At 38.7% G+C, this 17,430-nt stretch overlaps 1 long non-coding RNA gene across 2 annotated transcripts in view; it reads right to left on the bottom strand.

Annotated features, from left to right (window-relative positions):
• Positions 1-3,074: 3,074 nt before the first annotated feature.
• The window catches only part of LOC149135632 (uncharacterized), a 29,142-nt gene continuing 14,786 nt past the window's right edge, over positions 3,075-17,430 (bottom strand). The window contains exons 1-2 of one of the 2 annotated variants that reach the window (XR_016241797.1): positions 10,660-11,235; positions 3,075-3,837 (exon numbers count right to left, since the gene is read on the bottom strand). This is a non-coding gene — a long non-coding RNA (uncharacterized LOC149135632). Of the gene's footprint in view, positions 3,838-10,659; positions 11,236-17,430 lie in introns of those variants that run through there. The other variant, XR_016241796.1, reaches the window with a different exon arrangement.

Genomic DNA, 17,430 nt, shown 5'->3' with positions numbered 1-17,430 from the left:
TCTATGTGATTACTCACATTTTAGAAGAAAGGGAAAGAGTTATCATGCTGAGTTGGAAAGAGATAAAAACATTGGTGATGAAGTGTCAGGGTGGATCCTCAAGGTACGAGGAGGGTAGAAATGAGAAGGACCAGGAATATGGGTGGATGGAGGTTGCAAGGAGGCAGGGAATGAAAGATGAGAAATGGGTAAGGTGAGAGGTGGTAGGTGACCACTGTAAAGACTGGGTAGGGTTGAAGGTGAATGTAGTGAATGACCAATGATACAAGAGTTAGAGGAGGAGGTAGGAAAGAGAAGGAGATGATTGACAGTGCAGAGCAGCAGAACAGTAACAATGATGCAGTAGGCAGGAGAAGGACAAGAGAGAAATGACATGTGTGACTGGCAAGTTGTAGGAGAGTGGGTGGGACGATAAAAGCAATGGTTAGGGTGTTGCACTCATGTTTATGAGATTGTGAGTTCAATTCCAGGACTAAACAGTGTGTTGTGCTTTTGAGCAAAACGCTTCATCTCTCATTGTTCTGCAATCACTTCGACGTCTGATGTATAGCACACCATGCACCTGTACAGGTAATATCAATTTCATGAAGAGAGTGAGCATAAACATTTGATCACTATAAAGAAATTGTCTGTGATGTTCAGCATGAAATTGCAGAACTAACTTATATATATGTATATATCTGTAGCTGTATCTGTGTGTGTGTGCATGCATGTGTGTATGTGCGTGCATGTATGTGTGCATGTGCATGTTCATACATGTGTGCATGTGTATGTGTGCATATGTATGTGTTTGCATGTGTGTGTGTGTGTGGTGTGTGTGTGTGCGCGTGCATGCAGAAGAAAAAGAGAAAGAAGAAATCGATTGCCTTTTAATCTGCAATATAATTGAATTTAGAACTGCCATCCACCCACTCCAACACAGGAACTTGTTGCATAGTGCCACAGTTGAGAAACGACCATTTCTTTCTTCATACTTGTACCTCCTACCTGTTAGTGCTAAATACCAATCTGTTTACCAACACACTCTTTTCACCTTGAATCTTCTATCTCCTTCTTCTAACAGCTGCATTCTAACCCAGTTTATTTGAACAACTTGCTTGTTTACAGCTTACCAACAGTTTTATTAGCAAGCATCAGTTTCTACTTTGGAACAGTCTCTGTACAGTTTTCGACAGTCTGTCTGACCGTCTGTCTGTCTGGCTGACCGTCTGTTTGGCTGACCGTCTGTCTGTCTGACCGTCCGTTTGTCTGTCTGTCTCACAGATGTTATTACTGCTACCTATTCACCCATATATTTTGTTTTTCTCTGCAAAATTAATCATGTGTCAATGTTTGTCTGGGTACCTTATAAACTTGTCCCTACAAGTTCACCATAGGCCACAAGCATGCATATTTCCAAAAAGATCCTTTTTAATATGTTGGTATTACAGTTTAGAATGGAACGAATGAGACCTACATCTCATTCTTTCGTCATTTTGTTAAAGACTTTGTTGCTTATGTAAGCTATCATTTATATTGATGTATAGGTGCAGTAATATCACATAAGCTCTCTCTCTCTCTCTCTCACACACACACACCTCCATACACACACACGCGTGCATTATATTCCAGGCAGACGCCCCATACATATAATGGATACGTGTGTAGGCAACAGTTTTATGCGCCCAGCAAATTATACTAGCCTACCACACACACACACACACACACACAAACATACATATACACACATCTTTAAAAGGTGTCAGTCACTTCAAAGTTTCGTCAAGTATAGTTTTGTAAGCTCTCTGTGAGTGTACATGTATGTGTGCGTGCGTGTATATATATATATATATATATATAAACAATATATGAGTATATGCATATATATGTACGTGTATGTATATACGTTCATCTACATGTACATATAGATACATAACTGGGTACATGACGTGGCAAAAGAACATGGACAAAATGGTAAACAAGGTGCAACAAACAAGCAGGCCACATTGAAACATCCCCTTCATCAGCTGCCACCATTAAAACTCCGGCGTTTCGAAGAATTAAGGCAGTACGCATCGTTAAAATGGTTCTTCCCACGAACACAAATTAAATTGTTTTCGTGGAGGGTAGTGGTGGACGGAAAACAAGACAGGAAAACGAAACGGTTAAATAAACAAACAAAAAGGCTGTACAGCCAGACGCGAAGTGTGTATGTATTGAACGCTGTGAAGCACGTACAGGAGGGGCAAAGAAGTACGTGCGAGCTTGGTGATTCCAAGAACGAAAAGAAATAGCAGCAGGACTCATGTGACCAAGGCTGTGTGAGGAGAAAGAGTAGCAGAGGGAAAAGAAGGGGAGAAAGTAGAATAAAAGTGAGCAACGAGAGGTAGATAGAGAGAGAGAGAGAGAGAGAGAGAGAGAGAGAGAGAGAGAGAGATAGTAGTAGTGACGGTGAGAGGCGAAGGACGAGTAACAAGAGATAGAGAGAGAGAGATAGTAGTGACAGGTAGAGGCGAAGAACAGTAGAGGGAAGAATGAGAGGGGGAGATAGAAATAGAGAGAGTCGCGTTAGAAAAATAGTTAAAACTTACTGTATATATATATATATATATATATATATATATATATATATATATATATATATATATATATATATGCATACATACATACATATATAAATATATATATTGTGAGAAAGAGAAACGGAGAGAGAGAAAGAGCTATGTATAGTAGGAAATGTAACCTACATATATGTATGTATGTACGTCTATGTGCTCATACAACTTTCTCAAGCATATGCATTCATGCATATAAATGTCTAACTGTGAATATTAGTATAATTGTGTGTGTGCGCGCGTGCACCAGCTGATAAAACTAGATTGAATGTCACATGCAACTTGCAAGACTACCTACTTCGATGAAATGGACACGAAGACTTCCGATTGGTTATTTCTATCTTTCCATACTGATGAATGAATATATTTTGTTCCCAGAACTATTTTCTTTACTGTCCTGCCAAAAAAGTAATCCCAAATTATCTTCTTTATGTCTTCTGTTTCTATTTATCATCTCAAAAGAATTCTATACATTCCTGTTACAGTAACTAAAGTTTGGTGCAGAAATATATCTCAAAGGTATAGGGGTAATTGAATGGATGGCAGTCTTCATGATTTTTTTGAGGACACTTCAAAAGAGCAATATATTTTACGCTTAAATGATTGAAGAATGTCACAACCTTTATGGGTAAAGAGTAGGAACTAGTGGAGGAAGCCAAACATCACTAGTTAGATTTCGTTGGTGTCTCCTCTACTAGGTTCCAAGGCTCTGGTACCATAGATTTGGATAGAGAGGGAATTCCACTATTTGGGTGTGGTGCCAACTACAAGATTGAGTCAAAAGTTTTTTTTTGTATTTCAAGCTTTAATTAATAGTTCAAAGAAATTAGAATGTAATAAGTTGGAAGAAATGCCTCTATGTACTTTGTCTGTCATGCTAACAATTCGGCCAACTTGCTGCCTTGAGTAAACCGTAACATTAGCACAAACCTATCATCATAGATTACTTCCAGAAATATTCTCCTCCACCTGGCCTTTTAAACGTATTTTGACTTTATCCAATAAAAGAGATATTTCTTTTCTGCTGGAATCGAAAGAAATCATTGCAAAGGAGAAATGTCAATTGTTTTGACAACATTGTCGAACTTGCAACAGCGGCTGCTGCTGCCTCCGCCACCGCCGCTGCTGTCGCCGCTGCTGCTGCCGCTGCTGCTGCCGCTGCTGCTGCCGCTGCTGCCGCCGTCGCCGCCGCCGCCTCCACTGTCAGCACTTCCACCACCATCACCAGATCTTGACTCATATTCTAAAAGCAAAAATATGAAAATAATAAGTTGAAAAATAACAATGAATTGAAATGTTTGCCAAACTGTAAATTGTTTAGGTTCTGAGACAGAAGACAGAATTAACTTCACAGATTTTCTATTTATGCTTTCCTCCTTTACAAAGTATATTTTAGTTGTTTGTGAAAGTCAAGTAGAGTACACTAAATACTGTGTGTTCTTCAAAAACTTACACACATTAGACATAGATTTCACCAGACAACAAACAAGCATTTATGTAGCGCTTTTTCCATGCTGGTATGGGTCGAATGTTGAATGGGTCCCATAACCCTCTGGCACTTTGTTGCAGACATAAAGCCTTATAACAGGAAGAACTTATTAAATGATATTGTTCAAGATATATAAAAATATAGGATGGTCACTACTGAATGTCTTTGGTTAAAGGTCTACTTAACCCTTTTGTTACCATATTTCTGTTGACATATTTCTGTTACCATATTTCTGTCGTTGTCTCAACTGACTTTTGAAATAATGAAGAATTTAGTAAAATAACTGTCATTATTAAACTGGTGTGTGGAACATTAATTAACAAAAAAATTTGATGGAAAATTGTGATTTAAATCACTTTAAAACAGTAAGTTTGTCAAAGAAACAGGGGTAGTCTCTGGTAAATTGGTGTCAAAAGGATTAATCATAGCAGATCCTGTGCTAAACAACAATGACCTGTACTTGGTACTCAAATGCTTTTAGTGAACTTCACTCCATTGCAAGTATTTGGATCAGGTTCCCTTCAACTGTGATTTTACAAGCAGCCCTTCTCCAGTGTATTCAGTCAGATCTATCAATCTTTTGACCTCATTGGTAAACATATTTACCTGTTTCCCAGTGCATTTTATTTTCCCAGCCTAATGCTGCTTTTGTTGAAGTTTTCTTTAGCATAGCTTCTATTTTCTTTCAATATCTAACTGGGCTTCTTTGCTCATCTCCAAGTCTCTAGGGTACTGCTCAGAAGAAAGAAGAAGCAAGCGAAATAAATGTGCATCTTTCTACAGCTGCAGAGAAATAATGCTTCCCTTTTCACTCATAGAATGCTACATGTGAATTAACTCCTTCTGGTGAAAAAGCAACCTTGACTGACTTCCTCCTAATGTTACTCCTGCCCAGCAACTCAGCTTAGCACCTCCTATTGCTTGCTATCTCAGCTCACAACATTATATTTTCACATACTAATATGATGTAACATTGTAAATAATGTGAGATTTAATTGAATATGTAAATCCTTTATATTGTAGTTGAGCACTTTTTTTATGAAATGTTGCATGTGTATGTATTCTTCTTAATTCCTCTAACTCTATGTGGATCATAGAACAACAATAAGAGATTTCCATTCATATATTCTCTTGTTGGTGTTTTCAGTAGCAATGTAGAAAATTGACAGCACAGGGTTATTAACTGTATATCTACCATCCTTTTCCTTTCTCGACTGAGCCAGGGACTGGCTATGGCAGAGTTGTGTGTTTATCTATATCATCATCATCATCATCATCGTTTAACGTCCGCTTTCCATGCTGGCATGGGTTGGACGATTTGACTGAGGACTGGTGAAACCGGATGGCAACACCAGGCTCCAATCTAAATTTGGCAGAGTTTCTACAGTTGGATGCCCTTCCTAACGCCAACCACTCAGAGAGTGTAGTAGGTGCTTTTACGTGTCACTTGCACGAAGGCCAGTCAGGCGATACTGGCAACGGCCACGCTCGAAATGGTGTCTTTTATGTGCCACCCACACAAGCCAGTCCAGGGGCACAGGCAACGATCTCGCTCGAAAATCCTACGAAGGCCAGTCAGGCGGTACTGGCAACGGCCACGCTCAAAATGGTGCATCTTATGTGCCACCCGCACAAGAGCCAGTCCAGGGGCACTGGCAACGATCTTACTTGGCTTGCCGGGTCTTCTCACGCACAGCACATTTCCAAAGGTCTCGGTCAGTAGTCATCGCCTCGGTGAGGCCCAATGTTCGAAGGTCTTGCCTCACCACCTCAGCCCAGGTCTTCCTGGGCCTACCTCTTCCACGGGTTCCCTCAACTGTTAGGGTGTGGCACTTTTTCACGCAGCTATCCTCATCCATTCTCACCACATGTCCATACCAGCACAATCGTCTCTCTTGCACACCACAACTGATGCTTCTAATGTTCAGCTTTTCTCTCAAGATACTTACACTCTGACGGGTATTCACATTGACATTACACATCCAACGGAGCATACTGGCTTCATTCCTTGCGAGCTTACGCATGTCCTCAGCAGTTACAGCCCATGTTTCACTGCCATGTAGCATGGTTGTTCATACACATGCGTCATACAGTCTGCCTTTTACTCTGAATGAGAGTCCCTTTGTCGCCAGCAGAGGTAAGAGCTCTCTAAACTTTGCCCAGGCTATTCTTATTCTAGCAGCTACACTTTCAGCGCACCCACCCCCACTACTAACTTGGTCGCCCAGATAGCGGAAGCTATCGACTACCTCTAGTTTTTCACCCTGGAATGAGATAGAAGTTGTTTCCTGTTTGTTTACAGTCTTTATTGCAACTGAACATCTGCCACATACAAAAACTAACTTCCTAGTTAACCTGCCTTTGATGTTGCTGCACCTCTTATGTGTCCATAGCATGCACCGGGTACATCTTATTGAGTTACTACCTACTCCTTTTCTACATACTGAGCAGGGCCATCTACCTAAAGGGGTTTGTGTTTTATCTACCTTCCTACTTATTAGGATTTTGGTTTTAGCTAGGTTGACTCTAAGGCCCTTCAATTCTAGACCTTGCTTCCACACCTGAAACTTCTCCTCTAGTTCTGATAGTGACTCCGCAATTAGTGCAAGGTCATCAGCATAGAGGAGCTCCCAGGGGCAACCTGTCTTGAATTCCTCTGTGATTGCCTGGAGGACTATGATAAATAAGAGGGGGCTGAGGACTGAACCTTGGTGGACCCCTACTTCTACCTGGAATTCATTACTGTACTCATTTCCAACCCTCACCTTACTGGCAGCATCTCTGTACATGGCTCGCACAGCTCTCACTAACCATTCTTCTATCCCAAGTTTCCTCATTGACCACCAGATAAGGGATCGGGGGACCCTGTCAAAGGCTTTCTCCATGTCAACGAAAGCCAGGTACAGAGGTTTATCCTTGGCTAGGTATTTCTCCTGCAGCTGTCTTACTAGAAATATTATACATATTTTTGATTGTTCCACTAGTTCTGCTGCATTTTATTCCTTTCCTGAAAAACTCACAACAGAATGCTTTTATAAATTAGCTATGCATGGATATAAGATCTCCCTTCCACCAGTGATGATTGTGTATGTATCACATGAAATTTTGAGATCTCAAAGCCAGCAATCCTGTATGGATATTTATTTTAATATTTGTAAACACATCCCATACCCTGTATAGAATCCTGTATAGATATTTTATGTAATATTTGTAGGAACATTGAAAAGTAGGTCTAGCGAGATTGTTGAGCTACTTGAACGGATGCGTGTTGATGTATGCTGCATCCAAGAGATAAGGTAGAGAGGAGCTTCAGCCAGGTTCCTCACAAGCAAGACACATAGGTATAAAATTTTCTGGGAAGGTAACAGTGACAGGGTAAGTGGTGTAGGTATACCTCTTGCAGAGAAATGGGTGGATAAGGTCACAGAGGTAGTTAGAGTGAGCGATATAGTACTTAAGCTCAGGCTAGTCTTGCAGAATAGCATAGCGTCAATTATCTCTGCCTATGCCCCACAAGCGGGCCTACCAAATGAACAGAAGGACCATTTTTATGATATTCTCCTGCAGGCTACCTCTAAGACAAATAACAAGGATCTCATCTTCATGGCTGGGGACTTTAATGGGCATGTCGGACAGCAGACTGGTATTTTCTATGGTATACATGGAGGCCATGGAATTGGTTCAAGAAACGAAGAGGGAACAAGGCTACTGGAGTTCTGTGATGCAAATAACCTATTGATCTGCAACACTAACTTCAGTAAGCCAACCAGCCACCAATCAGATGGCTGCGCTAGCCAAATCAATTACATTCTCATCAGGCAATGGGATGCAAGGTTGCTCTTAAATACAAAGACCCTCCCTAGTGAAGAATGTATCTCCCAGCATAGATTAGTTGTTAGCGATTTTAGATTCCAGACCAGAAGGATACCAGTCTGGAAAAGGATTTGGAAACTTAAAGATCCTTCATGTGCTCAGAGATTTAGGGACATCCTAATTCAGAAATTTGATGAGAGGAAAGAGGAGCTACAAACTTGTGACATAGAGGGGAACTGGGAATTCCTGTGAGACAGTTTGCTGAGTGCCACAGACCAAATCGGTAGGTGGTGCAAAGTCTTAAGCAGACCTCGAGTAATGTGGTGGTGGAATGATGCGGTAGACAGGGCCATTAGAGCAAAGAAATAAGCCTGGAAGGACTGGAAGAGTGTGGGTAGTACTAGCAGGGAACTGTATTAGACAGCCAGAAGGGAAGCTAGGGGACAGATATATCTAGCCAAGGGAGAAACAGAAAAGAAGTTTGCCTGTGTGCAGCGACGTGGGGACCAAACAAGTGAAGTGTTTTGGATTGTAAGACTGAGTGAGAGAAAATTGTGATGTCAAATTGTTGGATCAGAGGTATCAAATTGTTGGATCATACAATGAAAGTTATGGAGAGAGGGTCATAGCCCAGCTAATTAGGGAGAGAGTTAGTCTAGATGAGATGCAGTTTGGTTTTGTGCTAGGGAGAAGCACTACTGATGCCATATTTCTGGTCAGACAGCTGCAGGAGAAATACCTAGCTCCTCTATGCTGATGATCTTGCTCTTATAGCAAGATCATCAGCATACAATCTAGAACTAGAGAAGTTCCAGGTATGGAAGCAAGAACTAGAGAAGTTCCAGGTGTGGAAGCAAGAACTAGAGAAGTTCCAGGTATGGAAGTAAGGTCTAAAATCAAAGGAGCTTAGAGTTAACCTGGCAAAAACCAAAGTCTTAGTGAGTAGGAAGGCGGACAAATCATAATCCCTTCAGTAGATGGCCCTGATCAATCTGTAGAAAAGTCATAGGTAGAAACTCCATAAGACACATCCAGTGTAAGCTTTGGATGCATAAAAGGTGCAGCAATATCAGAGGAAGGTTAACAGGGAAATTAGCTTTTGTGTGTGGAAGATGCACAGGTACAATAAATGCTGAAAATGTACAGAAAATAGATTCCATCAACTGTTAGGGGGACAAGCTAGAGGTAGTAGATAGCTTCCGATATCTAGGTGATCAAGTTAGTAGGGGAGGGGGATGATCCAAGAGCATAGCTGTGAGGATAAGATTATGCTGGGCAAAGTGCAGAGAGCTCCTACCTCTGCTGGCAACAAAGGGCCTCTCTCTTATGTTCGACAGAGTGTAAGCATTTTGAGAGAAAAGTTAGGCATAAGAGGCATCAGATGTGGTGTGTAAGAGAAACAACTGCACTGGTATGGTCATGTGATGCATATGAACGACAGCTATGTAAGGAAGTTCTGATCTCTAGCTGTGGAGGGAACCTGTGGTAGAGGTAGACCCAGGAAGACATGAGAAGTGGTGAAGCATGATCTTCGAACTTTGAGCGTCACAGAAGCAATGACTAGTGACCGAGGCCTTTGGCGATATGCTGTACTTGAGAAGACCCATCAAACCAAGTGAAATTGTAGTCATCGCTGATGATGGTGTCACATAACTGGCACCCATGCCGGTGGCACGTAAAGAGTACCGTTCGAGCATTGGGCCTCACGGAGGCAAAGTGGCTGAGTGCCTTTCGAGCGTTGGGGCTCATGGAGGCAAAGTGACTGACTTCCTTTCGAGCGTTGTGCCTCACAGAAGCAAAGTGGCTGAGTATCTTTCGAGTGTTGGGCCTCACGGAGGCAATGACCAAGACCTTTGGCATTATGTAGTGCTTGAAAATAAGACTCATCAAACCAAGCAAAATCGCAGTCGTGGAAGATACCGGTGTCACTCAAATGGCACCCGTGCCAGTGGCACGTAAAAGCACCCATTGTACTCTTGGAGTGGTTGGCGTTAGGAAGGGCATCCAGCCATAGAAAACCATACCAAATCAAACTGGAGTCTGGTGCAGTCTTCCAGCTTACCAGCCCTGGTCAAACCGTTCAACCCATGTCAGCATGGGCAACGGATGTTAAATGATGATGATGATGATTGTACACAGAGATTGCTTTTACCAGTGCATTTAGATATTTAACTTTACACACACATTCATATATATAATTGAAGTAATGTTGAACATAAGAGGGAATAGGGGTGAGTGGGAAAATAGTTAAAACGTACTGTTAAGAAAAATTAAAGGTGTTAAAGGAAAACGTCACAAAATGGATTAAGTACCAATTGTTCTAAACGAAATTCTGCACTGGCAACTTATTGTCACCTCACAATCTCCTTCACTCTCTCTTTTTCTTATCCTTTCTTTCTTGAGCTGATACAATCATCTCCCTCCTCTCTCTCTCTCTCTCTCTCTCTCTCTCTCTTGGCTACCTATACCTTTTCTCCTTCGCTTCAGCTTGTGTATCCTACTCTTTCCTTCTTACTCTTAGTTACCTCCCACATTTTCTCTTCACTAGATGGTTTTCTTTCATCCATCCTCTCTAGAAAACATAAATGACCGAGAGGTATTCATAAACGTACTTAGTAAAAGAAGGAGAGGCAGTTGTAGAGGTATACAATAAATGGCAGACAACTGCAGCAGTATAAAGTAAACGACAACGTAAACTATGGAAAGGAAAGGCAGATAAAGTTAGATAGAATGATAGATTGAGAGAAGAAATGACTAAGTTACCTCTGAGCATGAGAATCTATTGCTACATGTAACTGACACCCTAACGTGACATCTGTTTAAACTATATGACCTGTAAGAGCTCAAAGTTTCAAACTTATTTTTGTGAGCGTGTTGTGTTCTGTTAACTGTGAGACATGTTGAGTCATCGTCGTCGTTTAACGCCCGTCTTCCATGCTAGCATGAGTGGAGCATGTTTCTTTATTTGGATCTATTTTAAAACGGGGGCCACAGTTTTCATTAATGTTTTACGTAGTGTTTTTGGTACCGAAAGACTTTCAAACTTCGTATACTTATCTATTTTGTGTTATAGAACAGAAAAATATTTTTGTATTCGAATTTATTTCATGTAAAAAATTGTCTTATTTCGATAATTTCAACCAATCACTGACAAGTATTCAGTTGTTTATATTTACTCCTTTGGCTGATTAAGCGGTGTAAAGCATATTTAATCTCCATAGCTTCGTTTTATTTGCTTTTTTCATTTTCTTTTTTTTTCTTCGTTTTATTTGCTTTTTTCTTTTTAAATTTGCTGTTTTACCCTAACCCTAACCCTAACCCTAAGGTTAGGGTTAGGGTTAGCCTATAATAGAAAGGTTTATTAGCTACTGCCAATATGCTTGAGCCATTTTTTGACAAGGAAATAATAATTTTATCACCGATAGAATTGTTTCAGAATCGTTTGTTTATGTAGTCGGCACTTAATGTATATCGGCTGAATGGACGTCAGTGATTGGTTGAAATTACAGAAATACGACAACTTTAACATGGAATAACTTAGGGATTTCTTTTTTTTTTTAAGAAGACTAAGAGAAAAGATGTTTTATATGATACATTCTACCAGTGTTCCAAGTTTCAAAGTGTTTCGTTAAGAAAATACTGTGGTCCCCGTTTTAAAATAGATCCCTTTATTTCAATTGGACCTCAATATCGTGGGAAGGGAAGAACCTCAATATTGAGGGAAGAGGTAAAGCTCTATGTAGGAAGAGTAATAAAATCTCAGTGCAAAGAGAATAAAAGCAACTCAATGTAGAGGAAGGAGAACTTTAGTGTAGAGGGAGGGGGATGACTTGTTTAGATCAGTGGTGTAGATCTGAATTGGATCCTCCATAACCAAAAACGTGGGATCCCATTAAAAAAAAATCAATATATATATCCATTTTACCCGAAGTTATGACAGAAAAATCGAATCTTGTGAATTTTCCGAAAGTCCTCTCCCTACCCCATAGTCGTCAGCGCACATTTTTTTTCACATTCGTTTTCCATACATTTCTTAATACCGCCCAGGCTGGTTAATTTTATTTTCCCGAGTGAAAGTCTTTATATCGACCCTGATAGTTTGGTATCCCACTAAAATAAACATTAAAAATCGAAAGAAGAAAATAAACAGCTTTGCAAGTTTAACTCAGTGTTTATTGAACAAGAAAGGTGCAAAATTTAAGAAGCGACTTGTTAGAATATACATGTCTGTGAGGAGTCATAAACAAAAATAGCAAAAATCTACTGTACCAAAAGAACTAGTAATACATACATTACAAGTGTTCTATGAAGAGAACATAAGATTGCTGCATAATTCAACATGAATGTGAGGCAACATTAAACATCGTATAAGGCAAATGAAGGTTTCTGTGGGAACGCTAAAAGTCAGATTCACTTAGTGAGTTTACATACATGAGGATGAATTATGATGTTGTCATTGTGGGCGTTAGATGCAGTAAGAGCTGGTAGTGATGATATCGATGGTGATGAATTTCATTGTGTTGTAACATGGAGAAAGCGAGCAATAGCTTCCTGGTGTCAATGCAAGCTAGACCCCCCCGCCCAGCAGAGAAAAACCGATCTATTTAAGGAAATTGCTGGGCTCCACAGAGATGTGAAAGGTTTTCCCACCAAAAGAACACATGATCCATTTGAGGGCATCTAATTGGTTGACCAGGTAATTTGGCGTTATTGTTTAGGGGACAAATTGTGCCTAAAAAGTACCCAATCAGAACAAGTGATTTAAACATAATCTTTATAGCTAAGTGTTTCTCTGCTACATCCAAACAAAAACTATAAATAAAAGGGAGAGAGAATAGTTTGTCATTTCTGCTTTTGTCAATCCATTCTGCTACAGACCATATGGACCCTGGTTGAAAACCACTGATCTAGATGATAGGACATGGAGAAACTCTGTGCAGAGGCGAAACTAGTACTTCTCTGCTGAAGTCTACCTCAGTTTGGTGTGTCTCAACATTTAATTGTAAATGCATCAAACATAACTAGAATATGTAGAAACCAGAGATGGTATATAGGCAAAAACAACAGCTATAAAATTCATAAAATAAGAACTATACAAATATCAGAACTTTCCAAACATGTTAATCTTATTCTCCAAGGAGTGGCTGTGTGGTAAGTAGCTTGCTTACCAATCACATAATTCCGGGTTCAGTCCCACTGTGTGGCACCTCGGGCCGACCAAAGCCTTATGAGTGGATTTGGTAGACAGAAACTGAAAGAAGCCCATTGTATATATATATATATATATATATATATGCATGTGTGTGTTTGTGTGTCTATGTTTGTCCCCTCCACCATCGCTTGACAACTGATGTTGGTGTGTTTACGTCCCTGTAAATTAACAGTTTGCCAAAAACGATTAATAGAATAAGTACTAGGATTACAAAGAATAAGTCCTGGAGTCGATTTGTTCGACTAAAAGTGGTACTCCAGCATAGTCACAGTCAAATGACTGAAACAAATAAAGGAATATTAATCTTATTCTCCATATTTTATCAAATTTTTCTAAACAAGAAATATACGAGAAAATAAAGTACTAGAGATACACAACTCACTAATGTAATATTTTGTAAGAATTAAATTAATAAAGTCAACCAGAGATGGAGAGAGCAGAGATACAAGTGACAGTTACTGGATCTTCCCCAAAACTGGTGACATTGATGTGACTGATATCTAAGCCTGAGGGATAAAGACACTGTTGATGACTTCTGTAGGTCCTTCTTTCTGACTTGGCAAGATTAATGTGGTGATGTCTAGTCTGAAGGTCAATATCATTGACCATAACCGCTGCTGGCTATTGAGATTGATGCAGCTGTTACCTAGCTGGATGGACAGCATGAGGACAATGTAGGTAAGGAACAATTATAATAGAGTAAATTCTGTTAAATGTACTCAAGGACCAGCAACATTTTTACTTACTTGTGTGTATTTTGATATTAAACATATGGAGACATCTGCTAATATGTATTGATTATAGATAAAAAATAAAGAAAAGCTTAGACAATAGAAAATAGCAATGTTTAAGCTGTGACACAGAACTTTCATGTTTTGTGATCGAAGAAAATATAAACAAGCTGTAAAAAAAAAATCTAAATTTAAAGAAAAAAGAGTAAAAATAATGGAACAAAAGTAAAATAAATTTTATAAAAATATAATAATAAAATTGAAAATGTAAAAGGAAAGATACACACACATTTACAAACACATACATATCTGTATATTTGTATATATCATCATCATCATCATTGTCGCTTACAGTGGCCGTTAAACAACGATGATGATGATATATACAAATATACAGATATACATACATATACACACGCACACACACATATATATTTATTATTCTTAAAAAAGAATATTATATATATACATACACATATGCATACATATATTTATTTATTTATTCATTATTCTTAAACAAGAATATTATTGACAGTGACTTCAAAGTTTCAGCCAGCTAAGCTAAAATATGTATATGCTTATGTATATGCTTATATATCTATTACATATGTGGAAAATGGTGGGGGTTGTTTGTGGCGTTGTTAGCTAACTCCTATATCGTTTTATTGATTTTGATGAAACTTGACACGTGTGTAGAACTCATGTCTGGAAACCTTGTGACATACTTAGATTGTTGAAAAAAATCGATACTAGTGCCCTTCCAATGGATCCTTCTATCTACCGCATATTACTAATATTTTATTTAAACAACTCAAGGGAAGTAACCCATACCAAAGGCAGATTTTAGTGAAGCGATCAATATTTGATTCTCACGATCAGCCGACCTAATTCTGCATTTCACTACTCACAGTTTTGAACTGCTAAAATTTATTATTGCATTTCCTTAATTTGAATCTTAAACATTAAAGACTTCATTCGTACTTTTCTATACATACATACTTTTTTGAATGCCTGTTACTCCGATAATTCTGCATTTTTACAGTTACACTTTTTCCATGACAGTAGATGAGTTTTTTATTCCACAACATATTTGTAGTGGCTTCATGCAGGCATAGTGTGGATTTGATCCTCGATTGCCAAATTTCATTAACACTTCAACAGCGCTTTTCTCATGGCAAAACAATAGTTTTTCTGTGAATGACAGCAGTCATACATTTCCCAGATGCCTTCGCTAAGCAGAATAATGTCAAATCCTATAGGAACCAATGTTATGATCCACAAGGTCAACAAATCTCATGTCTTTGTTGTAATTTTGGATGCTTTCAGGCTGTGGAATTGGAACACATTTCTTTTCAGGCCTATCATAGTGCTCAACTGTGGATATTTTATAGGTTTCAAAATTTGATAGCAAAACAACATCGTTATTATCTTTCCATTTCACAGCGACTGTATTTGAAGTGGACTTGAAGTCAGCTGTTTCTCTGGGGCATGCTTCCATTTCAGTTTTTGTTTTGAAAGGACATCTAGCCGTCCTATTTTCTCTGCAGGTTCCCAACACATATTCTTTTCTCAAAAAGTTTCTCCATCAATTGAATACTTGTGAAATAGTTATCAAAAAATATTTTGAAACCTTTATTGTCTGGTACTCTTACAGTATCAATGACATCAAGGACAATGTTCCCACCTAGGCTAAATGCATTTTTGGTTTTATCAGGACCGTCTTTCTTGCCAGTATAGAGATCAAAAACATGCATATATCCATGCTGAGAACAAAGGACCCAAACTTTGAAACCAAACCGAATTGGTTTCCCTTTCATAAATTGTTTGGCATAGTGCTTGCCATAATATGGAATCATACTTTTGTCAACAGAAAGATGTTCTCCTAAGCCACCATGTTCCTTGAATTTTTTTGTAAGTGGTCAAGTAGAGGTCTGAGTTTGAATGCATGATTGTCTCCTGAAGTATTGGTGTTATCCACTAAATGGGTATTTCTCAATATACTCTCAAATCTGTCTTACCTCATGCTATTTTGTAAAATTTTTGGAACATTATCTTCAGATGACCAATACCTTCTTTTATTAGGGAGTGGACAGTGAGCTGACAGAAGCAATACACCAAAAAATACATACAGCTCTGATTTGCATACATTCAGAGCTTTACCTTTTTTAACAGCATATCGGTTTGTTTCTTCTTCAATGTCATCCAGTAATTCATCTATGAAGACAAACTAAAGAAATCTATTGGATTTGAGAAAAGATTTTGCTTCCTTGGATAATATCTACAGGCTCACATGAATTTGAAACATGATTCACCGCTTCATTTTTCTTCCAATTTCTTGTTTTACTGAATTTAGTTTGTTTTAGATTTCCTGCAACTTCTTCAATTTCTTCAGGCATATCCTGTTGACAAGAAATTTGAGCATCAGTTTCCAAAAGCCCTCCTTTCAATTGAACTGAGGAACCTACAGCCTCATCATCTGAAGCATCACTATCACTGTTGGAGAGTTCTATATCGTGAGGGAGACCCCTGTGAACATTGCCTCCATTGCTCAGCTCTTCTAAACAGCTTCTGCTGCTGTAAGACTAAAAGAAAAAATCACAATGATATAGAGATGTGTGGACGCAAAATTTATTGTAAATAAAAACCAGAGACTACTTCATATATATTATACTGGCTATTTATAATGCAAAGCTATATCAACAGGCATGAAATATTAGGTGTATTGTTTTATGTCGAAGTTGCCTGATGTCCATTATAATGGACAGGGTGTTATATTTTATTTTGTTTACAACATAAATCTTAAATGGTAACAAATGATATTAGTCATCTCACCTATGATCATAAAAAAAACACATAAGAAACCACAATAATGCCTACAGAATTAAATGGAAATAATTGGCTTACCATTTACAGTGCATCCTGCTTATACTCACCCTGTTGCACAACTGTGGTTGTTACAAGTTATGGTGCAAGAATTTGTTGAAACAGACTGCATATGTGTTAAGAACATGTTTCATTCTTTGATACATAAATCACAAACAGTCTTCATTGTCATCATCATCATTATCATCATCATTTAACATCTGTTTTACATGCTGACATGGGTTAGACAGCTTGACAGGAACTGGCAAAGACAGGGGTCACACCAGGTTCCATAGTCTGTTTTGGCTTGGTTTCTACAGCCCTCCTAATGCTTGCAACCACTTTACAGAGTATACTTGGTACATTTTATGAGGAACCATTACCAGTGCTTTTTATATAGCATCAGCACTACTGCTTTTTATGTGGCACCAGCACCCACACCAGTGCATGGCACCTTGGTTGATTAATTTAGTATAATTAAGATGGTTTTGAACCTTTTTCTATTTGTCCAGCTCTGCAGCAAAGAAAGGAGAACTATATTCACTAAGATTCAAGGTTGAAGCTGGTATTTATCATTAATAGAACCAAGGATCTAGAACTAACTGTTGACTTTTAAGAGAATCTTAGAGCCATTTGAAGCATTTATGTACATACCTATTCACATACATAGCCAGTGGATGGTTTGATAGTTTCAAAGAAACTCCACTGCAACTCCATGCGTCTATAACT

The sequence above is a fragment of the Octopus bimaculoides genome, chromosome 5 (assembly GCF_046866305.1).
Source record: "Octopus bimaculoides isolate indiv1 chromosome 5, ASM4686630v1, whole genome shotgun sequence".
Taxonomy (NCBI): domain Eukaryota; kingdom Metazoa; phylum Mollusca; class Cephalopoda; order Octopoda; family Octopodidae; genus Octopus; species Octopus bimaculoides.
The sequence above is the reverse complement of the archived record's forward strand: the minus strand, read 5'-3'. Positions and strand labels throughout refer to the sequence as shown.